Source organism: Coptis chinensis, chromosome 4, assembly GCF_015680905.1.
Source record: "Coptis chinensis isolate HL-2020 chromosome 4, ASM1568090v1, whole genome shotgun sequence".
NCBI classification, from domain to species: Eukaryota; Viridiplantae; Streptophyta; class Magnoliopsida; order Ranunculales; family Ranunculaceae; genus Coptis; species Coptis chinensis.
The window spans coordinates 9,896,670-9,908,671 of NC_141459.1; the positions used below are offsets into that span (position 1 = coordinate 9,896,670).

A 12,002-nucleotide genomic window follows, 5' to 3' on the forward strand; every position below is an offset into this window, starting at 1 on the left:
TTGTTTGCCCTGTGATTTTAGAAAACTCCTAAGGGGTGTCAATTAACTCAGTTGCCTCTTGATCTGTAGCCCGACAGAACAAGAAATTGTTATCTGCAAACAGAAGGTGAGATATTTCAGGGCTATGACGAGCTGCATGGATGCCATGCAACTTACCTTGTTCTTGTTTGACATTTAAGAGGCGCGTCAGAACCTCCATGCAGAGAATAAAGAATAGGGGTGACAAGGGGTCACCCTGTCTTAGTCCTCTGGAGGGTTTGAAAAAGCCGAATGGAGAGCCATTAAGAAGGATAGAATAATTTGTGGTTTTGATGCAATTAGAAATCAGAGATATCCATTTGCTATTAAACCCCAAGTTATTCATAATCTTAAGTAATGGATCCCATTCGATTCGATCAAAGGCTTTGGACATGTCCAATTTAATGGTCATGAGACCACTACGACCCTGTTTATGCTTCATGGTATGCCAGAGCTCGTGAGCAATGATGATATTATTAGTAATTTGACGTTGAGGGAGGAAAGCGCTCTGTAGAGGGGAGATGATGTTTTGAAGAATGGGTTTTAGTATGGCAGCCAAGATCTTGGTTATTATCTTGTAGGAAACATTACAGAGACTTATGGGATGGAAGTGAGAGGGGGTTGTTGGGTGCTGAATTTTGGGAATGAGGACAATGTTGGTGGAGTTAATGGATGCAAGAGAGATATTGTTGATGAAAAAATTCCTAACTAATTTACAAATGTCAGACTCTACGATGTCCCAAGAGTGTTGGTAGAAAAGGCTTGGGAAGCTGTCAGGACCAGGTGCTTTCATCGCCCCAATGTTGAAAACTGCCGCCCGTATCTCAGTGTCATCAGGGCAGTCGGTCAAAGACAAGTTGTCTTCATCAGTAACCGACTGATGGAACAAGTATGAGAGGTCAAGCTGTTCAGGGTGGACGGTTTCAAGAATATTTGAGAAGTGTTTCTCAAGAAGGTGTCCTAAATCAGTTCTACCCGACACCCAGGTGCCTGTTTCATCTTTTAGCCAGTCAATCCTATTACGTTTCCGCCTATAAACAATTTTCATATGAAAGTAACGAGTGTTACGGTCACCTTCTTTAACAAGTTGGTCACTAGATTTTTGTTTCCAATGAATTTCTTCCCGTTTATAGTTTTCATCTAGTTGTGAGTGGAGGCTTTTGAGATTAAGGATCGAAACAGAGTAGGGTCCAAGTTTTATGCATTCTGAATATCTTTTTTGAGAGTTTCTTTTATTGTGAAAATTACCAAAATGATTTTTATTCCATATTTTTAGAGCTTTTTTTGTTTTGTTGAGGTTGAACCCTAAGTGAGAGGCAGTGTTGGTGAAGTGGGATTGGCGCCACGTAGAAGTGATCACCTCAGGGTAGGTGTCATCATGAATCCACATTGCCTGAAAATGGAAGGGACGAGAAAGAGTATGAGTTTTGGGTAGTGTCTAGAAGGATGGTTGTATGATCAGATGAGATGGTAGGGATGTGGATGAGATTAGCTTCAGGGAAAATGAGTAGCCATTCAGCATTAGCAAGACTGTGATCCAAACGTTTTTTTACGGAACCTAGTCCTGCTTGTTTATTCCACCAAGTGAAAGGGTTACCAGAGAATCCTATGTCAATGAGACCAGCTTATTGGATGAGATTGTTAGCTATGACACTCTCATTTCGGGTGTAAGGATCACTCCCTTGTTTTTCAGATTTATCCAGAATCATGTTTAGATCTCTTATGATGACCCAAGGGAGGGTGTAGTCGTTTGAAAGAGTGTGAAGGAATTCCCAACTATGACGTTTAAGGTTTGGGTATGGACTTCCATAGAAACAAGAGAGAATCCAAGGGTGTCCATATGGATCAGAAGTGACCATCATAGCAATCATGTATTTACCTTTAAAAATGGGTCCGAGATGTATATTATCTTTCCAAAAAATGCATAAGCCTCCTGCTGTACCTATTGGGTCTACTATGTTTGAGTTAGGGTAGTTTAATTTGGATTTGAGTAAAAGTATGTGTGCCTGGGGGCATTTCATTTTTGATAGAAAAATAATGTCTGGGTTGTGGGTTGATACAAGGTCCAGTAGTAGTTTGTTAATTGTAGAGGTACCCCCGCTGCCTCTACAATTCCAGGAGATATTTTCATAATGATCTTGGGGGCTGTTTTGGTATAGCCGCCAAACCGCGAAAGTTGTGTAAATGCAAATAACGAGAATATGTACGAAATCTGGAAAAAGTTGGTTGTGAATGTACCTCAGCATTTCCTTGTCGAATAGCAGTGTTCATCCGCACAAGAAATTCTGAAGAAAGAGTCGTACTAACTTCTTCTAGACCAGTAAGAACATTGCTGATATCACTCTGGTTAAAGTGATCGTGCCTAAGAACCCGAGAGCCATGTTGGTAGTAGTTATTTGTTGCATGAGAATGTGTTGTAGTCTGTATACCTTGTGCCTCTTGTGCATTGACCTCATGAGCATTTCGGCCAGCAGTTTGCTGATAGTAGGGATTGCCAATTATATTTGGAGTTGTTCCCATAGTGTAGTTGTTTGGAATGATTGATGTATCTGCCCCCAAAAGCCCACAGTCCAGTGCTACTGTACTAGTGGTCATTCCAAGTAACCCATAATTGATATTGATGTTGGGTGATCCAGTAGGAGCAGAGCGGTCATGTTGCTGGATACTTGGTGTGGCAATGCTCATGTTAGTGGTTTGCAACATATTTTGTGCTGAGACATAATTGGCAACAAAAGGTGAATTGAGAAATTGGTTTAAACTTGCATTTGTGAAATTGTGCTCTTGCATGAAGGTATGAGGATTGGTATTGTTACTATTCAGTGGTTGCTCTGGTGGAGGTGGTTGATTGATGGAGGTGTGGCTGGATGATGATTCGATGAATCTTGCCTTTTTCCCCATTATGGCTCGGTCATGTGGTAACATTCGTTTCCCTGGTCGTTCATGAATGGTGATTAGATTAACGTGAAGCGGTGGTTGCGGCCTATTGTGAATTGGACAATGGATTGGGGTGTGTATTGCTTCTTGGGTAAGAGGACCATTAGTTTGGCTGTTTTTGGGGTGGACTAGGTTAGGTCCCAGTATAGATGATGATAGTGGAATAGTGGTTGGTGGATTGATGATGGCCAGTGGGTTTAGTGGAAAAGGATTGTTAATGTTTTCAATATTTGGAACGATTTGCGCTGGTGAGCTGAGGATAGCTATAAATGAAAAGGAGTTTGCATGGTTTGGTGTTTCAGCAGATTGAAGAGTGTCTTGAAGAGCTTCTGTGTTTGGTGAAGATTGGCCGGGGAGAGTGTAGGAACCGTTATGGTTTCGCCGAATGATTTACTACGAACCGCGAAACACCCACGCGCAGCGGAATAAGGGGTGTCACGGTTTGGTTAGAAATTTACCTTTTAGATCAGCTGTGATAACTCTGAGAATCCAATAGATATGAATCCGAATCAACCTCTTGATCTTCTGTTGTATTCTTATATTTAGATTGGACGTTGTGTGGTCAATGATCTACCAACCCCCTTCTTTCTCACAAAGCTAGAACCGATTTTGGATCTATCTTTCCTTGCCTTTCTTTTCAATCCAGAATGAATAGTTAAAAATGGCTAAGAGAGAAAAGTTTCTATTTATAAGCTACAACAGGGACCATGAGGAGAAATTAGGGTTGGGCCTCCTGACGGGCTTGGACTTCCCATGTTCACCCAGAACACACGACCCAAATCCGTCAACAAATGGCTTATTCCATTAAAGGCTATTGTTGCACTACCGCCCTAATCCCAAATTATGTGTTAGCGTTTATGGGATCCATATTATATGCTTGTTGATCTCCCCATGTTTAAGATATCGAATGCCCTTTGATTAAATCAAGTTATTGACAACTACATTAATCAACTTTTTATGTCCTTAAGTAGTACCACTCAACTTCAATGTCATGTCGGATCAAATCCACCTGCATGACAATCCTCATTAGCTCCTCAAGGGGACATCATCAGCTGACTTCTTGCGGGACACGGATTCCTTCTATAATCAACAACACACCTTACATACAATGTCATTACCCAATCCATCGAGTTTGTTGATTCACAAATGAATCTCACTCATTGATGATTTAAAGCAATGTACAATGCACGTAAGTGCCCGTTATTATATCCGGATTAAGAGGACAAACATCCATAATAACAGAGGTATTTGTTCTCTTATATAGTCAGTATAAAGAGAAACAATCTCACTTGGTCTTGTTCAATACACACAAAGTGTACTAGTGTAATCCTATAGTCAAGATAGACTAATACCAGATTATACTACAACCGTACCAATGGTTTGTCCAAATCCATTTAGGTTGTGAACGTTTACTTATACTTTATAAGGTACTGATGATATGATCTTCTGTGTGTCAACACACATCATATCATCTATAACATAAAGTATTAGACACATGCATATAAGTAATAACATATATAATATGCATAACATTTGCCCATATGATTCTCATTCAAAATATAAATAATTAGAGTTAATACAAAAATAATGCTTTTAGTATATAACCCTATCAGAGAGATGGGGATGAGTTGGAGTTATGTGGGTTAGGATTTGGGGAGTTAGTGTGTGGGATTTGAATTGGGCTTGGATTGGTTTGGGTTTGGAGTTGATGTGCAAGTGTATCTTGGGCTATAGGTGGTGTGTCCACCTCCATATTAGTAGCCAATAACCCAACCAGATTTGGGAGAGTGCTGCTGGATTCTTGTACACCAAGTGTTGCAGATATTTGTGATTTGGGGTTGGGAGTACTTGTTGCATGTATGGTGCTAAGTTGGTCCACGTTCACCTCATGTTCCTCAAGAGAATCTGGGGCACTCGTATTTTATGGGGTGTTGTGTTTGACCACGTCTACATCATCTTCCCTAATTTCTGTAAGGGTTGCAGTCGAAGCAGCTACTTGACGGTGGTTACCGGAAACAACAACCCTAATCATTTCAAAATCCCTGAAGTCCCCTTGATGAGTGGGGGTATTTACTGGTATTGGATTGGTGTTATGGTTGGATGTGGGTGGTGTGCTGGGGTTTGATATTACTGCTAGTGATGTGTTGGGTATTTGGAAAGGTTGGTTTTTGCAATTAATAACCCTATGCCCTATCCTTCTACACTTTGAACAAAAAGGATATGGCAAGTTTTCAGGAACCAATGTCACATAAACATATTCATCATGCAAGGTTGCAGCTTCTGTACCTGGTATGATGGGTTCATTAACATCAATTTCGATTTGCACTCTGTAACCTACTGTTTTGTAGGGGAAGCTGTCTTTGGGATCGATTTCGATAACAGTACCAGCATTTGATGCTATATCAGCCACCACTTGTTGGTCGTAATGATCGAAGTGCAGATTTTTGAAATGAAACCATAGTGGAACATTATTAAGAGCAACTTCCCTTGGAATTAGCTGAGCATGGAATTCTTTGATCAGGAATAGGTGACCAAGAACATGGATTGGTTGTGAGACCAAAATTCTTTGCCTCTCTGTATAGCTAGGAAAGCTTAAGACAAAGAGATTGTCTTCTATGACTAGGATATTCATGCCTCGGTGGCGTTTTAGTTGAGATCGGATCTTCATTAAAATCACTTACGTGTCTTGGGGAATTCAGTATTAATGCCTTGACAACAAGGTGAAGTTCCATTGTTGGTGGTTCTTTTTGTAATGTTTCTTTTCGGATCATGGTTTCTTTTTTTTTTTTTTTTTTATGCTAAAATCTTGTGCAAAAGAGTATGAAAGCTCTTCTATATTGTGATCCATCTTCGAGGTGACAACAATTAGGTATATGCAACTCTGAATTATCGGATAGGTCTATGCGGTAGAAGCTAGTATGCAGCTGATTTCTTGAGATCTTGTGTGGATGAACCTGCACAATAAACAAGTAAATAGAGGGTTAGATAAGAGAAATAGAAGTTATTGTAAGGTTTGTAGGGGACAACTTCCGATCCAAAGTCGATGGGGATATCGTTGCTCGACTAGTGAGTGGTGGTGAGTAGTGTAGGCTAGGTTGGATTTCGAGCTTGACCACCGAGGGCTGTAGTTGTCTCTTGAGAGGCGGAAACCCTTAATCCGAAAGTAGTAATCTCTTTGTTGGCCCTAGAGGCGGAAGTTAGTTAGTTAGTTTGTTAGAAAGAAGTGGCGATCGAATACAAACAAGAGGTAAAGCGAAATATCGTGACCGGGTCTCAAATCAAACTAAAGGCGCGAATTTGGTCTTTATATTGTTGAATTTATAATCTCCCCATTGTAAAGATCATCCGACCCTCGATTTTGAATTTTTGCCTTTTAGGGGCAAAACCGTAATTTTGCAATTTCAAAATTTGTTTTATATCAAAACGCGTCGCACGTGGTGGGCTCCAGTGTTAGGAAAAGTGGTTGCACATGGGGTAAAATAGTAAATTCACTTCTATTGTAAATTTAAAATAATAAAAGAAAAATAGTGGTGGGGCTCAACCACATTGAGATTGTTCTACATGCCTAGGCATGAGACTAATATCCTACATGGAAAAACTAGCATTCTGGCACACTCGATGAGCGTAAAATCCATTCTGGCACGCGCGAATGCGCGATGCGCATGTTGTCTTTCACACTTATTTTATGCTACTTATCCGAAATCGAAATCAATCGGGTTAATAAAAAAATCTGATTCCAAAATTCAAATTTGAATCGATCATTAAAAATTTAAATTCCCGACCCGATTTGTTGCTCTAGATGTAAAGAGGTCCCACTAACCATAATTAGCAATTCGGCGAATTATTCATGAATTATTCGTTTAATTCAAAAAATACTTAAAAATGTTGTATTTTTCAATTATACGGAATAATTCATTAATTCGTGAATTATTCGTATTGTTACTATATGCTTGTTGAGTATGTTGTCAAATTTTATTGTATTTTTTTATTTTTAGCTTCGTATTATACTCGAATTACTTACGAACCCGAACTTTTGCCATTTCTGTTTTTTTTAATCTGAATTGAAAAACAAATTCTTATTGAAGCTCGAATTTTATTCGAATATTTTTCATATCGAATTTTTACCGTATTATGAATTGCTAACTATGCCACTAACCCACTAATTTAGACTAAATATGTTAAATTTGTCGGGATTAAAATAATAATAAAAAAGGGTTTATTCGTGAAAATCCCCTATTTTATGGCATGCTTTTGTGTTTACCCCCCAAATTTTGAATCATCACAAAAGTCTTCCCACTCTGTCCTGGCCCCGTTCAGAAATCATCCATATTTACTCTATTGCCTAAAATACTCCTAAAAAAGAGCCGTTAGGTTAAGTTGACTCTAACAAGTTTAAATATATACGAAATACCAAATTTACCCTTTGTGATGTAACCACTATAAATTGGGTTCATTAGTCTCCAATTTTCTTGTTTTCACCTCCAATCTCGTTTCTTTTATGTTTTCAGAGAAGATGGGTGGTGGTGGTTATGGAAGTGCCTCATCAAGTTAGGTTAGTAATTTTTGAACTGGTTTTGCATCTGTTATAAGTTATAACAGACTTCCTCATCTCCTTTTGTGGATGAAGTTTGCCTCTGCTAAATTAGGAGTCAAAACAAATGAAAGTAAAAAACATGGGGGTTTATACAAATTAAAAGGGGTTTATACAAATTAAGTTTTTGTTTGTTTTTCTGCGTTAATATTAGGGAGGAATAGCAACAGGTGATGACAATAATGAATGTTTTGGAGGTTGTTTTAACTGTTGAGAATCGGATCATTGGAAGTACCAGTGCAAATGGCTAGATTATCCATGTGTCTACCCTGGTTGCAAGGAAGAGTGGCCAGGAACACAGCATGGGAAAAAGGTTTCTTAGGTGTAAGGGATCACCAATATGCAGTGGCTTTAAGTGGTTTGATAAACTGGAGAAGGAACTGGAGAAGCAAAAAGAAGAAAATGGTAAACTGAATAAGCCAATAGAAGAAGAGGGCAAATTGAAGAAGCCAACAGAAGAAGAGGGTAAATTGAAGAAGCCAACTGAAGAAGAGGGTAAATTGAAGATATGTATTGATGGTCTTGTTAAGATGCAAATAGAGGGCAATGTAACTGATGTAGCAGAACTTGTCAAGAAGCTGTCAGTTCCAAAATAATGTATCTGAATGTTCCCTAAATTAATGGATGACATTTCATATTTGGAGACATGTCTGCAACATTTTTAACCAAATTCAAAATCTAAGAAACACACAACACATTCATTACTGACAACATACATAAGTACATAAGTCTCCAAAATAACCATAGTACTGCAGACATAGCACTGCAACCATAACACTACAACGTAATTACTGACAACACTGCAACTATAGCACTACAACACATAGCACTACAACCATAACCAAACACCAATACGACAGCAATACACCAAACACCAATACATAGCACTGCAATCATAACACTACAACACAATTACTGACAGCATAACCAAACACCAATACCCTAACCAATATGACAATAACCAACTGTCTAACAAACAAAATAACATGTTTCCAAAATATTTTCAAAATACCAAGCATAATATTAGGTCATCCTTGTTGTGAAGCTGGCTGTGAAACACCTCCAGTGCAAGATGCTTGACTTGATATATCATTCAAGGAAGCTTCTTTCCTTATTCTTTTTGGTGGAGGCATGGGTGTTGTCACAGTTGTAGTTTGTGACTGAGTTGGTGGCTGAGTTTGTCCATCACCATAAGATGCTTCAGTTTGGTTTTCTGCATTTGCTCTACCCCTTCCTCTTCCCCTGCCACCCCTATTGCCCCTTCCTCTACCCCTCACAGGTACATCACCCTCATTGTCTGTGTTAAATTCAATCACTTGACCACTGACTTTTCTTTTTCCCTTCCCCTAGTGCCCCTTCCTTTTCCCTTTACTTTCATAGCCACAGCACCTTCAACACTTTCATTGACTTGATTAGTTTCATTGCCTCTCACATCTTGAGTAGCCTCCTCAGTACCTCCAGGAACTTGATTAGTTTGACTGCCTTGTGCTCCTATTCCTCTGCCCCTAGTGCCACTTCCTTTGCCTCTTACAGGTTCAGTACCTTCAGGAACTTGTAACCTAGTTGTAGGGTCAAGTGGTCTAGTCAAGTATGGGTTTGGAAGTGATCTAGTTCTAGGCCTCCCACCTCTTCCCCTTGGTTTTGAAGGTGGATTTGAACCCACCTCACCACCTTGTCACCCCCTTACATTATGCCCAATCACTCCACACCTTGAACACCTAGTTGAGTTCATATTTTCATCATCAGCTCTCCTTCTGTTGACTCTAGGCCTCCCTGGTTGTCTTTGTCTCAGTGGGGGTAAGTGTACTCAGCTGGTTGAGGCTATAAGTAAGTAACCAATAACAAGTAAGTATAAAACCAGCAACAAGTAAGTATAACAAATAAGCATATATAACCAACAACAAGTAAGTATAAAACAATTAGCCATAAACTAACCAACTCCCATTCATTTTCATGTAAGTAAGGTGTGATATGACCACTACATGCAGCTTTGTAAACTTTGGCAGTTAAGTAAGGGCTACAGTACCTTCAAAACCCCCAATAACAAATAAAACAATATGTAAATTAGTAAAAATGAGAAAAACACATTTAATAATTTTAAAAACAAAACAAAACTACTTACTCAACATATTGAAACCTCCTTGGTTTTAACACAACCACATCATGAATGCAAGGGGTCCCTGTAACTTGCCATTTATTGCACTCACATGTCATGTTCACCAAACTAATAACCCACAACTTTCCATAAGTATTTCTCACAAGAAAATTGTTGTCATCTGCTGGAGCAAAACTGAATTCCCCAATTGAATTTTCCTTTTTGCAGATTATCTCCTTAACCCTAGGCACCAACTCATCATCGGTCCAATCTTTACTTTTCTCCTTCCTATCATACAACAACTTCATCTGTAAAATCATGATACAGGACACCATCTGTAACGCCCGTATTTAAAATACGTATTTATCTATTTATTAATTAATTAATTAAATTATTTATTTAAAAATCGGATGGATTGGATTTGGGATAAGCGGGCCTGATTTTTGGGCCCGAGTCTGTGTTGGGCTTGGGTTTCAAACCCAAGTATATAATCACATTGTTATAGAGAATAGGGTTCCTGGAGAATAAAAAAATAATAAAATGGAGGCGAGAGATAAAAGCCGGATTCTTTGGAGGTGGAGCCTTGACGACTTCGGACTCGGAGGAATTCATCGAGCTGTTAATAAAGGTGAGTAGCTATTTTTGCTATTTCACCGAAGTTATAGTTTTCGTGTATCGGTGTATAGGTTTCTGTTTTTTTTATACTGCTCATTATCTTGTTTTTCGGCGTCGTGTTCGTCGGGTTGTTAAAACTCTAATGGAAATCAGATATTGAAATGGAACTGTCGATCGGTATACTGTGGTGGGGGCTATTTTATTTTGAACTGTGGAAGCTATGAACAGGCGTTCATGGAGGCGCTAGCCCATGAATCATACTCCCCTTAGATTATGTTGATCTGTTTTGATGTGGGTTTAGAATCGCCTGTTAAAGATCTGTTCAAGCTTTGAACAGGCGCTAATGGCGTCGCCCAGAACAGTTGAACGAAATCATATTGGCTTGTGTGAACTTTCTTTTTTGTTGTGGTATGGTTGGTTGTTGAGGTATGATGGAAATCTTTGGTGGTTGTGAAGAATTCGGAAGGGGCCGCCAAAGCTTGGAGGCGTTAATGGCTGCCCGGTGGTTGGGTTGTTTTGGGTTTAATTGGAGATTGGGGATGATGTTTGGTGGTTGAGGTTTGATGGAGGGATGAGGGTTGTCGGATGAGGGTAAGGGGAGCTTCAACAGCCCGGCAATGGCGGTCGAGATCTGTTGGAGAGTGATCTCGACCATTGCCAAAATCGGTGTTGGTAGGAGTTAAAGTCGTGGGGGTTTTCCAAGGATCAAAATCGATGGGGAATGAGTGGAGGAGGAGGAGAACCCGGTGGTGGTGGGGCGGGTGTCTTTGGAAGGCGGTGAAGAAGATGACTGACTTGGGCTTGGCTCGGCCGGGACCAAGTGGGTCGATTTTGTTTAGGCCCGATTCTATTTTAGTTGTTGGGCCCGATTTTATTTGGTTTAGTTTGGGCCAGTTTAGTTTAAGTTGGTTGGGCCGGTTTCAGTTCAAATTTTTGTGCCGAATCCAATTATGTTTTGGGCCAATTCAGTTTAAGTGTTTGGGGCCAAATTTCTAATATTGTTTTGGGGCGATCCTTAGGACTTAAAATAGATCCAAATGGGTCTTTCAACATTTAGACTTTTGGGTTCTAAGGTTTGGGGTTTGGGCTCGGCTAGTTGGGTCTTTAAATGTTTAAACTTTTGGGGCTGCGTTTTTAGGTTTGGGCTTGGCCAGTTGGGTCCGAACCATTACCTTGGTCATGAGCCCATGAGCCATTTATCTTTGACCTTAGCCATGAACCATGGTTATGACCATGAACCTGTTGAACATAGAAACGACAGTTTGACTTTGATAATTGACTTTGACTTTGACCATTGACCGTTGACTTTGACCATTGACTTTGACCGTTGACTTTGACCTTTGACCGTTGACTGTGGAATGTTGACTTTTTCCAGTTTTTCACATATTTAAGAATATGAACAAATGTAGAAATAAAATATTGTCGAACATTATATAACGTTGTTTGTCATTATCTAATTAAGATTTGACGTGAGTAGTGTGTAAAACATATATATATTGGGCTTTGATTGTGGATTTGGTGGATTTGAATTTTTTTAATTGTGCTTTACATTTTATGTTGTAAATTGTATGGACAAATCAAATGCTAAAATCTTTGTGGAAGCTTGTATAAATTTGGTGGTCATTATCTAATTAAGATTTGACGTTGATATTGTGACATTATATAATATGTTGGGATATATATATTAAATGCAATAGTTTTGGAGAAATAAATGTATAAACACTCTATTATTTTATATGTGAGATGCTA

At 39.2% G+C, this 12,002-nt stretch overlaps 1 protein-coding gene across 1 annotated transcript in view; it reads left to right on the forward strand.

Annotated features, from left to right (window-relative positions):
* LOC147501762 (phospholipase A1 PLIP2, chloroplastic-like) overlaps window positions 1–12,002 on the forward strand; it is a 66,904-nt gene that overhangs the window by 18,161 nt on the left and 36,741 nt on the right. Inside the window, exon 5 of the transcript XR_015221454.1 lies at window positions 7,461–7,713. The gene's annotated coding sequence lies outside the window, so the exon portion shown is untranslated. The remainder of the gene's footprint in view (window positions 1–7,460; window positions 7,714–12,002) is intronic.